Genomic DNA, 14,598 nt, shown 5'->3' with positions numbered 1-14,598 from the left:
GAGCTTTCAGTCAGTGGGGGAAAGAAGTGAAACACTACTGCGACCATGAGTGCTCTCAGAAGTAAACAAGGTCCTTACAGGGGACAGGCATCTAAATCAGGTTGCGAGAGAAGAGGGTTCTTCCTCCTTGTAGAAGATGATTCTTAAGTTGTCTTAATGTTTTAGAAGAATGACAAGTAAATTGATCTGGCTTGCTTTTCTATAGTAAGTGTGGAGGAATGGAGTGGTAAGATATGAGGATGCCCAGGCAAGTAGGGTTGAATTAGGAAACCCGTCCCATATATCCCTTAGAATAGAAATTGAGCAAACAGGAAGAAGCAGTTGAGAGAGAAGGCTGACAAACACTTTCTCTGAGTGACATGAATGTGTGTAATGCTACTGTTCACAATTACTTTCTCCTCCCTCCAGGAGGACCGAATATCCTCACCTGTTGAACTCAGGGGACTAAGAATGACATCCCACACTCTGAGAATGAAAGGACCTCAAGGAGGCATTCCCAAGAAAGCCATGTTCAGTTAAGGCAGAGGGAGGGCATGTGGAGTTCACCATAGAACAGGTATTCCAGAAGGCATGGTGAACAAAGTTGGCCAAGAGAGAAGATGGGGAAGCAGGAGATGGCAAGAGATGGGTAAGAAGAATGGAGCAGTATTGAGATGAGAGCTTGGAAGGAACTTATATTTCAACCAAAAAACAATAGGGATCAGAGCTCTGGGGGATTGGATCTAACTGAAACTCTGGTTCCAACTAGAAACAAGGTGGTTTCCATGCATGACATAGTCTCATGGCCCTGAGTGGTGACCCAGGCTGTTGGACTCTTTGCTGCATCTGGGTCAGCAGTCTACACCCTTTGCTCTCAGTTTTGAATAGAATTGATTTTTTTTTTTTTTTTAAGATTTTATTTATTTATTTGACACAGAGAGACACAGCGAGAGAGGGAACACAAGCAGGGGGAGTGGGAGAGGGAGAAGCAGGCTCCCCGCAGAGCAGGGAGCCCAATGTGGGACTCGATCCCAGGACCCTGGGATCATGACCTGAGCTGAAGGCAGTCGCTTAACCAACTGAGCCACCCAGGCGCCCAAATAGAATTGATTCTAATAAAATCCAGATTGTTAGGAAACTTCAAAGCTTATCTCTGGCTAGGGAAGTACAAAGTACCCAAGAAAAAAATGTGTTGAAACGTAGTCATTGTCTTCAGAAGGCCATTATAGGCCCTCTGAATACTAGTGAGTAAGACCTAAGGACCAACCCTTTCTATCAAGAATTTGTTCATTAGGGCACCTGGGGGGCTCAGTTGGTTGGGCGTCTGCGTTTGGCTCAGGTCATGATCCCAGGGTCCTGGGATCGAGCCCTGCATGGGGCTCCCTGCTCAGCGGGGAGCCTGCCTCTCCCTCTCCCTCTGCCTGCCTCTCCTCCTGCTTGTGCACATGTTCTCTCTCTGTGTCAAATAAAATCTTTAAAAAAGAAAAAAAAAAGAATTTGTTCATTAGAACAAGTTATCAGAGAGCCAAGAGGATTCAGACAGATAAAGAAGGCTTCAGTTTGCTAGAGATCAATACCAGAAGAAAGGCAAGAAGAATGAACACATGAGATAGTTTCATCATTATTCTTACTTACAGCTAAGGAAACTGAGGCACAAGGAACTTGTCCAAAGTCACATAGGTTGTAAATAGCAGATTAGGATGCAAACTTAGATCAACCCAACTGCATCTGTGTAGAGGGAAAGGAGAAGTTGCTTTCCACAGGATGAGCTAGAGCAGAACCTCAGTTGAGTAATCCAGGGCTTTCACCCCGGTATTCCCCAGTAGAGCCCTAATGGACTAAGAGATGAAAACCAGACTATGAGAATGTATGATTCCAGTTTTACCAGAATAATACTTTCAGATATTTTCTATAATTTTGTTTAGAGGAAGCAAGGTACAGTGAGTGCCCAGGTATAGCTAAGTTTCAGGTTGTCACCCAATGCTGATGGACAGGTGGTAGCTTCCAGGAACAATATGAGGAGGAGGCCAGGTTAGGCACAACAGGAAAGCATTCCATAATCTACTAGTCAAGTCTGCCATGGGCTCAGGGATGAGGAATGAGAGACTACGGTGGATTTGATGACCCAAGACAAGATATCTAACTCAGTGGTTCTCAACTCCAGCTTCAGAACGAGTCACCTGGGAGCTTTAAAAAGTGCTAGTACCCAGGCCCAAGGCCAGAAATTCTGATTAGTCCATCTGCGATGTGGCCCGAGCATCAATATTTTTTAAAAACTCAGTTATTCCAGGGGCACCTGGGTGACTCAGTCGTTGAGCGCCTGCCTTCGGCTCAGGTCATAATCCCAGTGTCCTGGGATCGAGCCCCGCATCGGGCTCCCTGCTCAGCGGGAAGCCTGCTTCTCCCTCTTCCACTCCCCCTGCTTGTGTTCCTCTCTCACTGTGTCTCTCTCTGTCAAATAAATAAATAAAATCTTTAAAAAAAAAAACAAAAACTCAGTTATTCCAAACAAACAGGATTTTAGAGGGGAGGGGGGATGGGTTAGCCTGGTGATGGGTATTAAGGAGGGTACGTACTGCATGGAGCACTGGGTGTTATAGGAAAACAATGAATCATGGAACACTACATCAAAAACTAATGATGTATTGTATGGTGACTAACAACATAATAAAATTTAAAAAATAAAAAATAAAACAACAAAAAAAACCTCAGTTATTTCAGTGTGCAGTCAGGATCGATATCTACTAGTAGCAATAGGATCTTGGGCACATCACATTCCTCTTTGGGCTTATTGTCCTCATCTGTTTCAAAAAAGAAATAGTTATTTGTTAAAAGCTCTTACTGCCAGTATAAAAATATGAGCTTACAATTGGTGATGTTTAATGTCCCTTCTAGGATTAAACACTTGCATGAGTCTTTTTCATGATGTAATCATTCTAAAATGAGTATTTCATTTAGGGTTCAGAATATATCATTAGTGTTTCTCTTAGTGTCGATGCTGGTGTTAAGGTTTGAGTCCCATCATAACCTACTCACCTTACATGGGAAAGAATTGCAACCTCCAAATGTAAACGATGCAAATCCTTCCCACTAGAAGAAGCATCTCAGAGCATGTGGCTCTCCACAAAGTACTGGCACCATCTTCCACTGCAAAGAGAAGCACTTACTAATAATATCAAGTAGAAATCAGAAAGTAGATTGAAAACAATACTAAGTCAATAGAGATATTGTACATTACTTAGGAGCCATTTAAGTTCTTATATTAAAGATTTTTTTAAAGATTTATTTATTTAAGGGGGGGCAGCAGAGGGAGAGAATCTTCAAGGAGATACCCCTCTGAGTGGGGAGCTCAACGTGGCACTCAATCTCACAACCCATGAGATCATGATCTGCGCCAAAACCAAGAGTCAGACGCTTAACTGACTGAGCCCCCTAGGCGCCACAAAGATTTTTAATTGACATCCACAAGATGTGTAGGGAAAATTATAAAAGATTTGCTCTCAAAGAATTTAATGCTTTTTTTTTTTACATTTTTTATTGAGGGATGGGAGATTAAACAAGATTTTTCCCCAGCAGATTGAGGCATATCATATTACAATCGTCTTCCCCCTCAACATCTGGTGCCTGGAAGGACCCAGCAACGCCTCCCAAGTTCCTTCTATCTGGCCTAGGTTTCCTTCCGCCGCTCACTATGCACTCAAGACTACTGGGGCTTCTCTGCACTCAGCTTTTATGGAAGAACATTGGATATTTAATCAAATTACCAGCTCTAGTGATAAACCCAGGGACTAAGAAGGAAGGGATTTTCATGACCCCACCTGCAAAGCATAGATGTGTACACTAATGAAGCTCAGCACCGCGTCCTCAGGGAAGGAGCCCCACACCTCTCATTGCTTTTGCTCCTGATGATCAGCAAGGTTGAGCCCTAAATAAGGTGAGGTTAGGAGCACAGACCTGGAGTCAGACTGCCTGGATTTGAATCCTGACCCTACCACTTGAGGGCACGTGATGTTCCACAGGTCACTTCTCTTACCTGAGCCTCTTCTCGCCCACCAGTGGAACAGAGATTGTAAGAACGCCTACTTCACAGAATTGGTGGGAGGAAACAAATGAAATAATCCATGGAAAGCATTTAGCACGATACCTGGCTCATAGTACCTACTTAGGAAGTGTGAATTCTCTGCTAAGTTCTGTCAATATAAAAGTGCATACCTTAAAGACAACTTCCTGCCACAATCCTAGATCGGTTTTCTCCTTTGGCATTCTTCCTGTTTTGCCTTAAACGTATTTCACCACCACTAAGCTTCATGTTATATGCAGACCCAAAATGAGCCATTTAAAGGGCACTTCAAATCTCAGGTGTATTTCACTTAAAGTGCCTGCCTGGCCTTGCTCCATGTGTGGCCAGTAGGCGCAGAGTCGCTGGTCATCACACAGGAGTAGAGTTGATAAAACGTGGGTTATTTCTTAAGGAACTATAATAATAATCAGTCTTTTACATGATGTGTCTGAGTCTGGTGAATACCAAACGTCAAAATACAGACATCTACAGGCAGAATCAGTACATTTAGGCTCTTCACAACCCAGTGAAATTCAACACAGGACACCCCACATTTGCTCATCTTTGGTTATAACGTGACCAAAATGGAAACTGCTCATCTTATGTGTCGGTATTTGCGCTAGAAACATATACTTCTCCCAGACAGAGAGTAAGGAAAGGATTTTGCCTAAACTTCCCCTTCTACAGTTTAAAAATTCTTACTGTAATTTCAGGTCAGCTGTTGAGTCATCCAGTCACATTCTGAGCCCAACTCCACCATCCCTGAGGCCTGAAGGACTCTTCACAGAGCTACAGCTAATTAGAGTGAAGAAGAATTGCCCTGAGGGCTTAGGGATTTAAAAAGACCCATTGTCAAAAATAAATAAATTAACTAAAATAAAATAAAAATAAACAAAAAAAAGACCCATCATTCTGAGCCCTACCAGACTTGACGAAACTAATAAATTGAGAATCTGGCCCATAGGGGGCAGACCCGCACTGAGGACCGGATAAAATGTCTTTGTTGGGCTGTGGTCTGGGAACAGCACGCATAACACTGTTGTAAAACATCATCCGTTTCCATTTTCTGTCAGTCCGCCTCCTGTTGTTAACGACATCCTGCAGTGGTGGAATTCCGTGTTTCTTCTCCGGCCAAAAATAGAAACCCTCCGTAGTCTAAACCATATGTCTGTTTTTAGGAGAAAAGCAGAGGCACCAAGCACTAGATCCGGTTTACCAGGGACACGGAACAACCCTCTCCACGCGGAGGCCCTTGTCATCTGGAGCTTGTGGCCCCGCCTCTGGAAGAAAATCGCAACAATTTCAATAACTCCCTTCCAAAAATTGACTCCTCAAGTACTTCAGGGAATCTAAGTGGACCTAAAGCCATGAAAGGACTCCTCACCTCCTACAAAAGATGGGAAATCAGGGTGCCGGGCTTGGCAGAGGCAATTGGTGAAGCCACAGGGGTGAGTGAGTTTGTGCTGACAGGCTTTCTGAGACCGGGAAACCGTATCTCCATGACCTTCGAGCATGATTAGTCAGCACAAATATTCCCAGAATACAGTGATTGGGTTTTATTTTTAATTTTGTTTATTTAAAGGTGCAGAAAAACACAAAAGAAAAAAATCATTTCATAACTCTCCTTTTTTTGTGCATTGAAACACCACGATCTATAAAAAGGCAGAAGTCCTTCTACTATCCCAAGAGGCAAACACTGTTCATTTGGCGCCCATCCTTCGGGATGGGTGAATGAGACATTTACTGATTTTTTTTTTTTTTCTTAACAAAGAAAAAGATGGAGTCCTGCCGGCTGCCTGGGCAACCTCAAGCCCAGCATCTGCAGAGGCCTCCGAGGGGCCAGCGATCTCCTCACAGGGCCTGCTGGCAAAGAAGAGCCAGCCCGGCCTCCATCCCCATGGGCTGTGCCTCACAGTTAGTCAGAAAATGAACGCTCATAACATGATCACCAAAATTCTCATAGCATTTAAACTATTACATTGAGCAAATTACTATATGAACAGAAAAGTATAAGCCACATAAGATTACAGAATTTAATTACATACATACGATATGTAATACATATATGTAATGTGTAATATATATATTGTATGTATATATGTGTATATTTTTACAGTGTATTATAAGCACTGTAGGTTCTATAAATTGTATGTATATATATACACATACATATGTATATATATATATTTAAACAGGGCATTATAAGCAGTAGGTTCTACAGGGCTTGAAGAGCATCTTTAGCCCCGCGCTGTTCTACCTGTGAGCTGCTGCCACTGTTTTTAACCTACCATAAGAACTGCAGGCCAGGAGCTGCCAGTTTTAAGGGACAGGGCGCCTTTCAGTCCTGTCCCTGTATTCCTGTGCCTATATTTATTGCTATAATATCAAAATCTAAACCTGAGCCCTTGGTAAATGTTCCCCCTGGGCTTCCTGTCTTCCCATCCCTTAGCTGACCCTGTGCCCAAGGGTCTACGTCCATCATCCAGCCCCACACATTAGCCTGGGTGCTCCACCATCACCCCACATCAGGTCTGTGTTCTTCCAGTCATCCCCAAATGCTACCTGTACCCCCTTTGCTGCCCCCTGGCCACGGACATAACCACAGAAACTACCACGACTATGCTCCTAAGGTGAGGGCCTTCCCTGTTCTCTCAGAGGTGAAGGACTGCAGCCTCCCTAGGGTCATGGTCACCAGCACAGGTTTTCAGCTCTGCAGGTGGCACCGGCCATGAAGGACTCTGCTGCATCGGGAGGGCATGAGAGGGTCTGCCAGGGAGCCCCAGAAGTGCAGAGTGAGCGTGGCAGGAAGCGTGTCACAGCACAGTTAGCTAAATCGTCACGTGCTGGCTCGTCCACTTAACCTCCCTGAGCAACAGCGACATACAGGAAGGACCTGTGACTGTCCTTGCTAGATACTCTAAATCCCAAGCTCTCTTCAGTGGTTAATGTCCTGAAGGTACATGTATTGTTCCCTGGTTATTATAACCTGTGTCTTTTCTGGACAGGGGCAGGGCTTTAGGACAGGTTGCAAGGAGAGAAGACAGCATCTTAAAATGAGAGCATCCGAATTGGAAAGAACATCAGACAAGATCATTAATCCAGCCCCTTCATTTTATAGATTAAGTCAACAGGCTCAGAAAGTTGACATGCCTACAGACACACAGATAATGGGTTTCAGGAACTTTTTTAGATGAGAGGAGTCTTGGAAAGACAGGCAGATGGGCCCCTAGGAAAGAGTATCTTCGATGCCCTACCCCTGCCTTTGGCCTAATTCTCTTAACTCTCACCTTGTCAGATGTGTGACCTGCCCGGGCCGGACCTCTCCAGATGGCCCCCTCTTTCCACCTCCCCTCCCTCAACCAAGACAAACCACTCCTGTCCACACTCTCATGGACTCCCCCACTGAAACCAGCTCCCCAGGTTGAAAAACAAGCTGATAAATAATCCCCCCCCACCCCAGCTGTTAAAAGCTGATAATGGTTCCTAGTGGTTCTGCACTCATGGATATTCTTTTTTTAACTTAATTTTTGAAAAGGCTCAATTCATATGGCTCAAAATTCAAACAATATAAAAATCCTCATTCCTCCACCTGCCTTTCATTGAACCAATCCCCATCCCAACTCCACAGGTAATCATTTTTATTAGTTTCTCGTATATCTTTTTAGAGTTTCTTTATACTCACATAAGCAGATACAGATATATATATATTCACAGAGAATTCTTAAGAGTTCTCAGAACTGTAAGCCAAAGAAATCTTTTTAAAAAAAAATTTTTTTTTATTTATTTGAGAGAGGGAGCACAAGAGGTGGTAGGGTCAGAGGGAGAAGCAGACTCCCCACTGAGCAGGGAGCCCAATGCTGGACTTGACCCCGGGACTCCAGGATCATGACCTGAGCCAAAGACAGTCGCTTAACCAACTGAGCCACCCAGGCACCCAAGAAATCTTGACAGTAGAACTCAGGCACTCTAAAAATCTCATTGGGTAACAGGTCTTTCCCAGAGCCCCTTTTGGCAATGACTTGTAAGGGGCTGGTTTCTTGTAGTCTGAGTTCCCTGCTCTAATGAAAATTAATTCCAATGGGACTCTGTAACAAGAACCGCAACCCACTGCCTCATTTTCAAGTCTGAAAGGATGAAGGGGTGGGGTTGGAGAAGCTCTGAGACCCCTTTCTTCATGTCTTGATTCATTTGTTAAACATTCCTATGGGCCAGGCACTGAACCAGGCTCTGGGGACACAGACATAGTCCCTGCCTTCATGGCAAAAGGAAGACAACATAGACCAAGGTTATCATTTATATTATTGCAACTGCAACTGACAGCAAATCCAACCCAAACAGGTCTATGTTTAAAAAGAGAATTGACTGCACAAACAATGAATCATGGAACACTATATCAAAAACTAATGATGTAATGTATGGTGATTAACATAACAATAAAAAAATTTTTAAAAAGAGAATTGAGGGTGCCTGGGTGGCTCAGTCAGTCGAGCGTCTGCCTTCAGCTCAGGTCAAGATCCCAGGGTCCTGGGATGGAGTCTGGAATCGGGCAGCTCCCCCTGCTTGTGCATGCCCCCCCCATCAAATAATAAATAAAGTCTTTAAATAAATAAAAAATAAAAAGAGAATTGACTGGCTCCTATAACTGCAGCCTGCAAGGATAGAGTTGGCTTTAGGAACAGCTTGATTCAAAGCTTAAATGCTGTCACTAGGAACCATCTCTTCCTTTGCTCCCTCTTGGTTCAATTTTCAGGCAAGTCATGGTGACCCAGGCAGCCTACAGTTCATATCATCACCAGCTTAGGCCATTAGAAGTGAGTCAATGATCCCAAAAACTCAAACAAATATTCACAGATTGAGTGCCCTTAGCCCTGATTGGCTTATTTAGACCACCTGCCCATTCCTGAGCCAATCACTGAAGCCAAGGGGGATGGACTCGAGTGATTAGTGTAGACTAGGTCACATGCTCCTCCAGGATAGGGGTCAACTTTACCCACAGCACATAGGTTGAGAGTGAAGGAGGGGTTGTACCCCAAAATAAAACATAGGTACAGTAGCTATACATACAAAATAGGCTCCTAGGCCACAAAAATAGGGACTATCCGCCCCATCCATGTAATTACAAGTAAGGAGAATATTTCAAAGGGGAACTACAAGGGGCCATCAGTCACCTGCCCCGGGGGAGGCAGCGGGGACGTGCTCCCTAAGGAAGGAGCAGGCATCAGCCAAGTGGAGGTTGTGGGTTCATAATCCTAGAAGGGAAAACTCACGGGAAGGCCCAGAGACAGGAGAGAACAAGCCCTTTGGAGGAACTTAAAGATCTGCAGTGTGACTGGAGCTCAGAGAGCAGGCCTGAGGAATGGCAGAGACCAAAGGAGTGTTGAGTATCACCTGCCACAGTAGCTGGGGACCCAGCGCTAGGTGAGGACAAGGATCAAATCTGACCAGGTCCCTTCCCTGCTTAAAACACAGAGTCCCAGTTTCAACATGGCCTTCAGAGCCCTGTCCACTCTCCAGCCTCCTGTCTCTCCCACCCTTGGCTTGTCCCTGCACGGCTGGTGCCACACCCCCCACTCAGATGAGCATTCGGAGGGGAATGGGTCCATGTGCTGACACCAGCCAAAGACCTGTCCTCGGCCCCTGCTGTGGGGGCAGCACCTGGCCTCCCCGTACTCGCCACAGCTGTCTCTCCACTGGACACCCACCTTGTGAGCTGAGGCCAGGACAGAGGCTTTCACAGGGTCTGGGGTCAAGAACAAACATGGGGGCTGAGCAGTGACCTCTCAGGGCAAGGAGCGCACAGCAGGGGGCCACAGGCTCAAAAAGGATGGTTCCCGGGCTCTGAAAGCTGCTGAGAGCTGATCCAGACTCCAGCTTTGAACCCCTTGAGAAATTTTTCGTTAACTTCTTTCGGGAGGGAGCCATAGAAAATGCAACTTCTTCAGGGTCACATGTACGGGAAGGTGGAGAAAATAAGACAAGGGAGGGTCAGGATTACATTTAATGCCTAATACCTCTTACCTTAAGTTCTGGGCAGAATTTTCTCCCTGCTTCCTCTCCGGCTTTTGACCTTTCTGACTTATGTCTAAGCTGCCCAGTTTATATATGTGTTTTTTGGGGGGGTTTTTTTTAAAGATTTTATTTATTTGACAGAGAGAGACACAGCGAGAGAGGGGAACACAAGCAGGGGGAGTGGGAGAGGGAGAAGCAGGCTCCTGGCCGAGCAGGGAGCCCGATGCGGGGCTCGATCCCAGGACCCTGGGATCATGACCTGAGCCGAAGGCAGACGCTTAACGACTGAGCCACCCAGGCGCCCTATATATGTTTTTAATTGTAAGTTGCCTCCATTACTTTCTGGAAGTAGTTTGGTTTTTTTTTTAAGATTTTATTTATTTATTTGACAGAGAGAGAGGGAACACAAGCAGGGGGAGCAGGAGAGGGAGAAGCAGGCTTCCCGCTGAGCAGGGAGCCTGATTCGGGGCTCGATCCCAGGACCCTGGGACCGTGACCCGAGCCGAAGGCAGACGCTTACCGACTGAGCCACCCAGGCGCCCCTGGAAGTAGATTAATAAATAAATGAAAGAAGAATATTGGGAAAGTGTTGTTTTTTTTTAATTCCACAGAGTCACCATAGGTTTCAAGTAATTTGCTAGATTAACTCCGGGCCCTCCCATGTTTGAAAGCATTTCCTTAACGTATGTCTAGGCCGTCAAAGTGGTGGGCGGCCAGCTTCCCCTGTTCGGTCCGTCGCTCACCCCTGCACAGCACACAGTTTCTTCCTGCCGGCCGGACAAGTCTAGCTTCAGCTGTAAGCGCCCATCTATGTTTAGCTAACACACCCGCCAGGCTCACGCCAATCATCTCTTGTATGCAAGGAGACCAAAAACGTGCATAAAGCCTCAAGGGGCCCCAATGTCCTGAATGCGGCTTATGTACCATAATTGCCAACTGCATTTTCTCATTCGTCAGCTAGAAAATTGTGTTTCTCCGGATCTGCTCTTAGAATCTGACCTTACAGATCAACCCCTCCAACCCCTGGGGGCAGAATCTTTGGCTACAACTCCAGACTCCCCCAGGCGCACAAACAGCGACTCCTTCAGTCTTGTCCAATTTACTAAATCTCAATTTTCTATTTCTTGACATTAGAACCACGTGAAGGCAGCACGATTCTTGTTGGCGGACACTACGGCTGTCAGAGAACGAGGGAAGTCTTCTCCACTGAAGGGAAGATTCGTGTGGGGTCCAGCCCCTGGCGATGCTGGGAGCCACTCAACTGGGACACCTACCCTATCCCCCAGCACCCGTCTGCCCACTTTCCCCTTTTCTCCAGAGTATCTCCAAGCACATTAGGGAGATGGCCACCAGCTCTTTCAAGAAGGAATTGAACATATGCACAGGGATCTGTTTTCTCCACCTTCCCGTACATGTGACCCTGAAGAAGTTGCATTTTCTATGGCTCCCTCCCGAAATTGTGTGTGAATCCCTGTGCATATGTTCCTAAAAGGCTGACAGACTAAACCAAGCCTTCCCCTCTTCCCCCCAGACACTGGAGCTGAGCAGAGAGGGGGCAAAAAGGATTGGCTCTGGGCCTTTCATCTGGCCTCCTTCCCAGAGCAGGTGCTCCTCACTGCCAGTCGGCCGGCGATTCCAGGCACCTGCTAAGACTTTTCCCACCCGAGAAATTTTTCCCCTCAGGGCGAGGAACCCTGAGGGAGGCGAGGAGGAGAAGCACCTGCAGCCGCGCGGCCCATGTGTGGTGGTAACAGGTGGTGGTAACAGGATGGTGCAGGCGTCAGCTCAGCTCGGGGTTTGTTGGGAATGCGGACTCGCAGCCGCCACCCCAGGCCTGCTGGGTCGGAATCTATCCTGCAGATCCCTGAGCAATGCAAATGTTTGGGAAGCACTGATTTCCGGGCAACTCCAAGACTGATTAAATCAGAGGTGAGTCTCTAGTTCATTTCTTTCCCTCTCCCGCACGACACCTGAGAATAATAAACATTAGGTATGAAGGTCTTGATGCAAAGAAAGAAAACACACTTTTTCCTACTTCATTCTGGTAACAATCGCGGGAGCTTGGTGATGCTCTGTCCATTTTAGAGACGAACGATCTAGGTTTAAGGAAGTGAGACCACTTTGCTCAAGGCTACGGACTCCAAGAGCTGGGATTTCACCCCAGGCTGAAACCTGCCTCTTGAGGCAGGAATTCTTTGCTTTGGGGGCTGCATCTAGAACAAAGCCCCAAGCCAAAAACTCCCCTCTGTAAATCCAGGCTGGAACCCACTTCAGGAATCTGGGCTGAGGCTCCTGGGGCTTGCCTGCAGGGGTGGAGGGAATGGGAGGGGCCCAGCAGGGCAGGGCTTTGAGCTGCTCCCATGAAATAACTGGGCACAAAGTCCCAGTACCCAGGCCCTGTCCAGGCCTGTCCTCAGCCACAAGCTCCTTCGGAACAAAACAGAGCCCTTTGGGCCTCGGTCTGACTCAGCAGCTTCAGAGGCAGGCTGGGGACACATTACCCTAGATCTCATTGCTGTTCCTGTGAGCTCACTTCTCCCCTGGATGCTGCCTTGCCTGAGGCATCACAGGGTTACAGACCCCCCCCAGAGAGATTTCTCTCCAGAAATGCCATTTAGAGCCCCTGTCTCTGAATCTCGAGCTAGTGTCCCTCCTCCATGTAATCTGCCCAACTGCCCCAGGCAAAATTAAAGGCCCTAGGCTCCCACACGATGCAGCACAGACAGTTCTGCAAACTTGAATCGGGCATATATTATGTGCCCAGTAACCACGCCAGATGCTTTTGCATACTTCATCTCCTTTTATCGTTAACGTATTGAGACAGGTACTGCTCCTCCCATTTCACAGCTGTGAAAATGAGGATAGTGGGTTGCGGAGCTAGGATTTACACCTGGGTCCTAACTCCAGATCCAGGACTTAACCACCTAAGAGCTGCATCTTTTGTAGATCTAGTTGTAGAATTTAGCATATTATTTGAGAATTATTTAATTGCAATTGTGCATGCCTTTTCCACTAGACCATACACATCCAGCGGTCCCCATCTTATTCATTCTTGTATCTCAGTGCTTAGAGTGCCCAGTACGTAATCTATGCTGAATACACTATGCTGAACTAGATTATTCAGCAAACTTTTACCAAGCAAAATACTATGTGTCAGACCTGGTGTTAAGAACAAGAGCTACAAAGATGAAAAACAGGTAACAAAGAAAACAAAACAAACAAACAAAAAAACCCAGCATTAAACATACTGGCATTGCAGTAGAATTAGGGACTTGGAAAGATGGAAGGATAAACAAAGTATGGTGGAGACATGAGGAAGGAGCCCAGGAGTCGGCCTGGAGAAAGGGGTTGTTGTGTCCACCACAGCTCATGCAGAACCTGAGATTGGACACAAGAAAGAAATTCACTACAATGGCTACGACCTTTCAGGGATGAAAGAGCAGAAGCTGAAGCATGAGGGTTTGAAAGAGGCCCCGTTTTGCAAGAGTTTTAGCGGAATAATAAATAGCACTCTGGAGGGAGTGGGCTTTCGAAGAGTCCCCCATAAATTGAATTCCTCTCGCCCAAAACCACAGACCTCTCCCTTCCCAGAGCAAAGCCCACCCCAGTCAACAAACATTGGAAAACAGTCCCATATGCATCTTTCTGCAGGACAGGAAGAGGAAGATACCTGGCTGAAAGTGCTGTTTTTTTCTCCGAAGTCAACAAATAGCCCACCCCAGCCCCAGGGGAGCAGAGGGAGGAGCTTTTTCCTCTATACTCTTCCCTCTGGGGAGTCTGAAATTCCCTCCAGTCTAAAGAAACAGAAGACCTTGGGAATAACTGCCCCCCACCCCAGCCCACCCCAGCCCCACAGCGCTCAGAGTGGCTGCCACAGGAAGTGCTACAGAGGGGGGTGCCTGAGGCTGAACGGGTGGGCACGTAGCCTGGGGCCACACACAAGGTCTCGATGCTGTGCAGTGGGGGAGGGCTTTCTTCCTGAAGGTGATGGGGAGCCATTGAAGACTGGTGAGCAGGATGGTGATAGCACCAGGAAGGCCACTCTGGGAGCTGTGGGGGTGAAGAGGATGGGAGGGTAACCTGCAAGGGGTCACCCCAGAACTCTGCCTGGGCAGCAAGGATGGAAAAAAAGGAATCAAGAGGTGTTTGGGAGGTGGCACATTGAGCCAGATGATTAAGTGGGTGTGACAGACAAAAGGAAGGAGGGAGTCAAGTTTCACTCCAGGGTTCTGGCCAGCAGCTCGCTGGGTGATGGTATTGTTCTGGAGGCTGAGAGGAGGGAGAGAGGTTGGCAGGGGAGGAAGAGCTCACTGTGGGGACATGTTGGGCTTGCAATCTTGGATATCAGAAGATGCCCAGGAGGTATGGATATCAGGAGGGAAAGCTAGCTTGGAGGGAGAGACCAGGAGTCAGCCAACTAGGAGAAGGCACATTTCCCAGACAACAGGAGCCTGGTGTGGAAAATAGCATGACAGTGAGTCACCCAGGATGATCTTTCTCTGCCTGGATCTCCTCCTGCTCCTAGGAAACTCCAGCGCCTCTCACACACA

The 14,598-nt window shown here is 46.8% G+C and overlaps 1 long non-coding RNA gene across 1 annotated transcript in view; it reads right to left on the bottom strand.

The window, feature by feature from the left end:
• The window catches only part of LOC118015040, a 64,689-nt gene that overhangs the window by 12,983 nt on the left and 37,108 nt on the right, over positions 1 to 14,598 (bottom strand). The window contains exons 2-3 of the long non-coding RNA XR_004680509.1: positions 3,016 to 3,126; positions 2,644 to 2,780 (exon numbers count right to left, since the gene is read on the bottom strand). This is a non-coding gene — a long non-coding RNA (uncharacterized LOC118015040). The remainder of the gene's footprint in view (positions 1 to 2,643; positions 2,781 to 3,015; positions 3,127 to 14,598) is intronic.

This window comes from Mirounga leonina, unplaced genomic scaffold, assembly GCF_011800145.1.
Source record: "Mirounga leonina isolate KUSES-001 unplaced genomic scaffold, KU_Mleo_1.0 Mir_165, whole genome shotgun sequence".
Taxonomy (NCBI): Eukaryota; Metazoa; Chordata; class Mammalia; order Carnivora; family Phocidae; genus Mirounga; species Mirounga leonina.
This window is presented reverse-complemented; position numbering and strand designations above follow the sequence as displayed.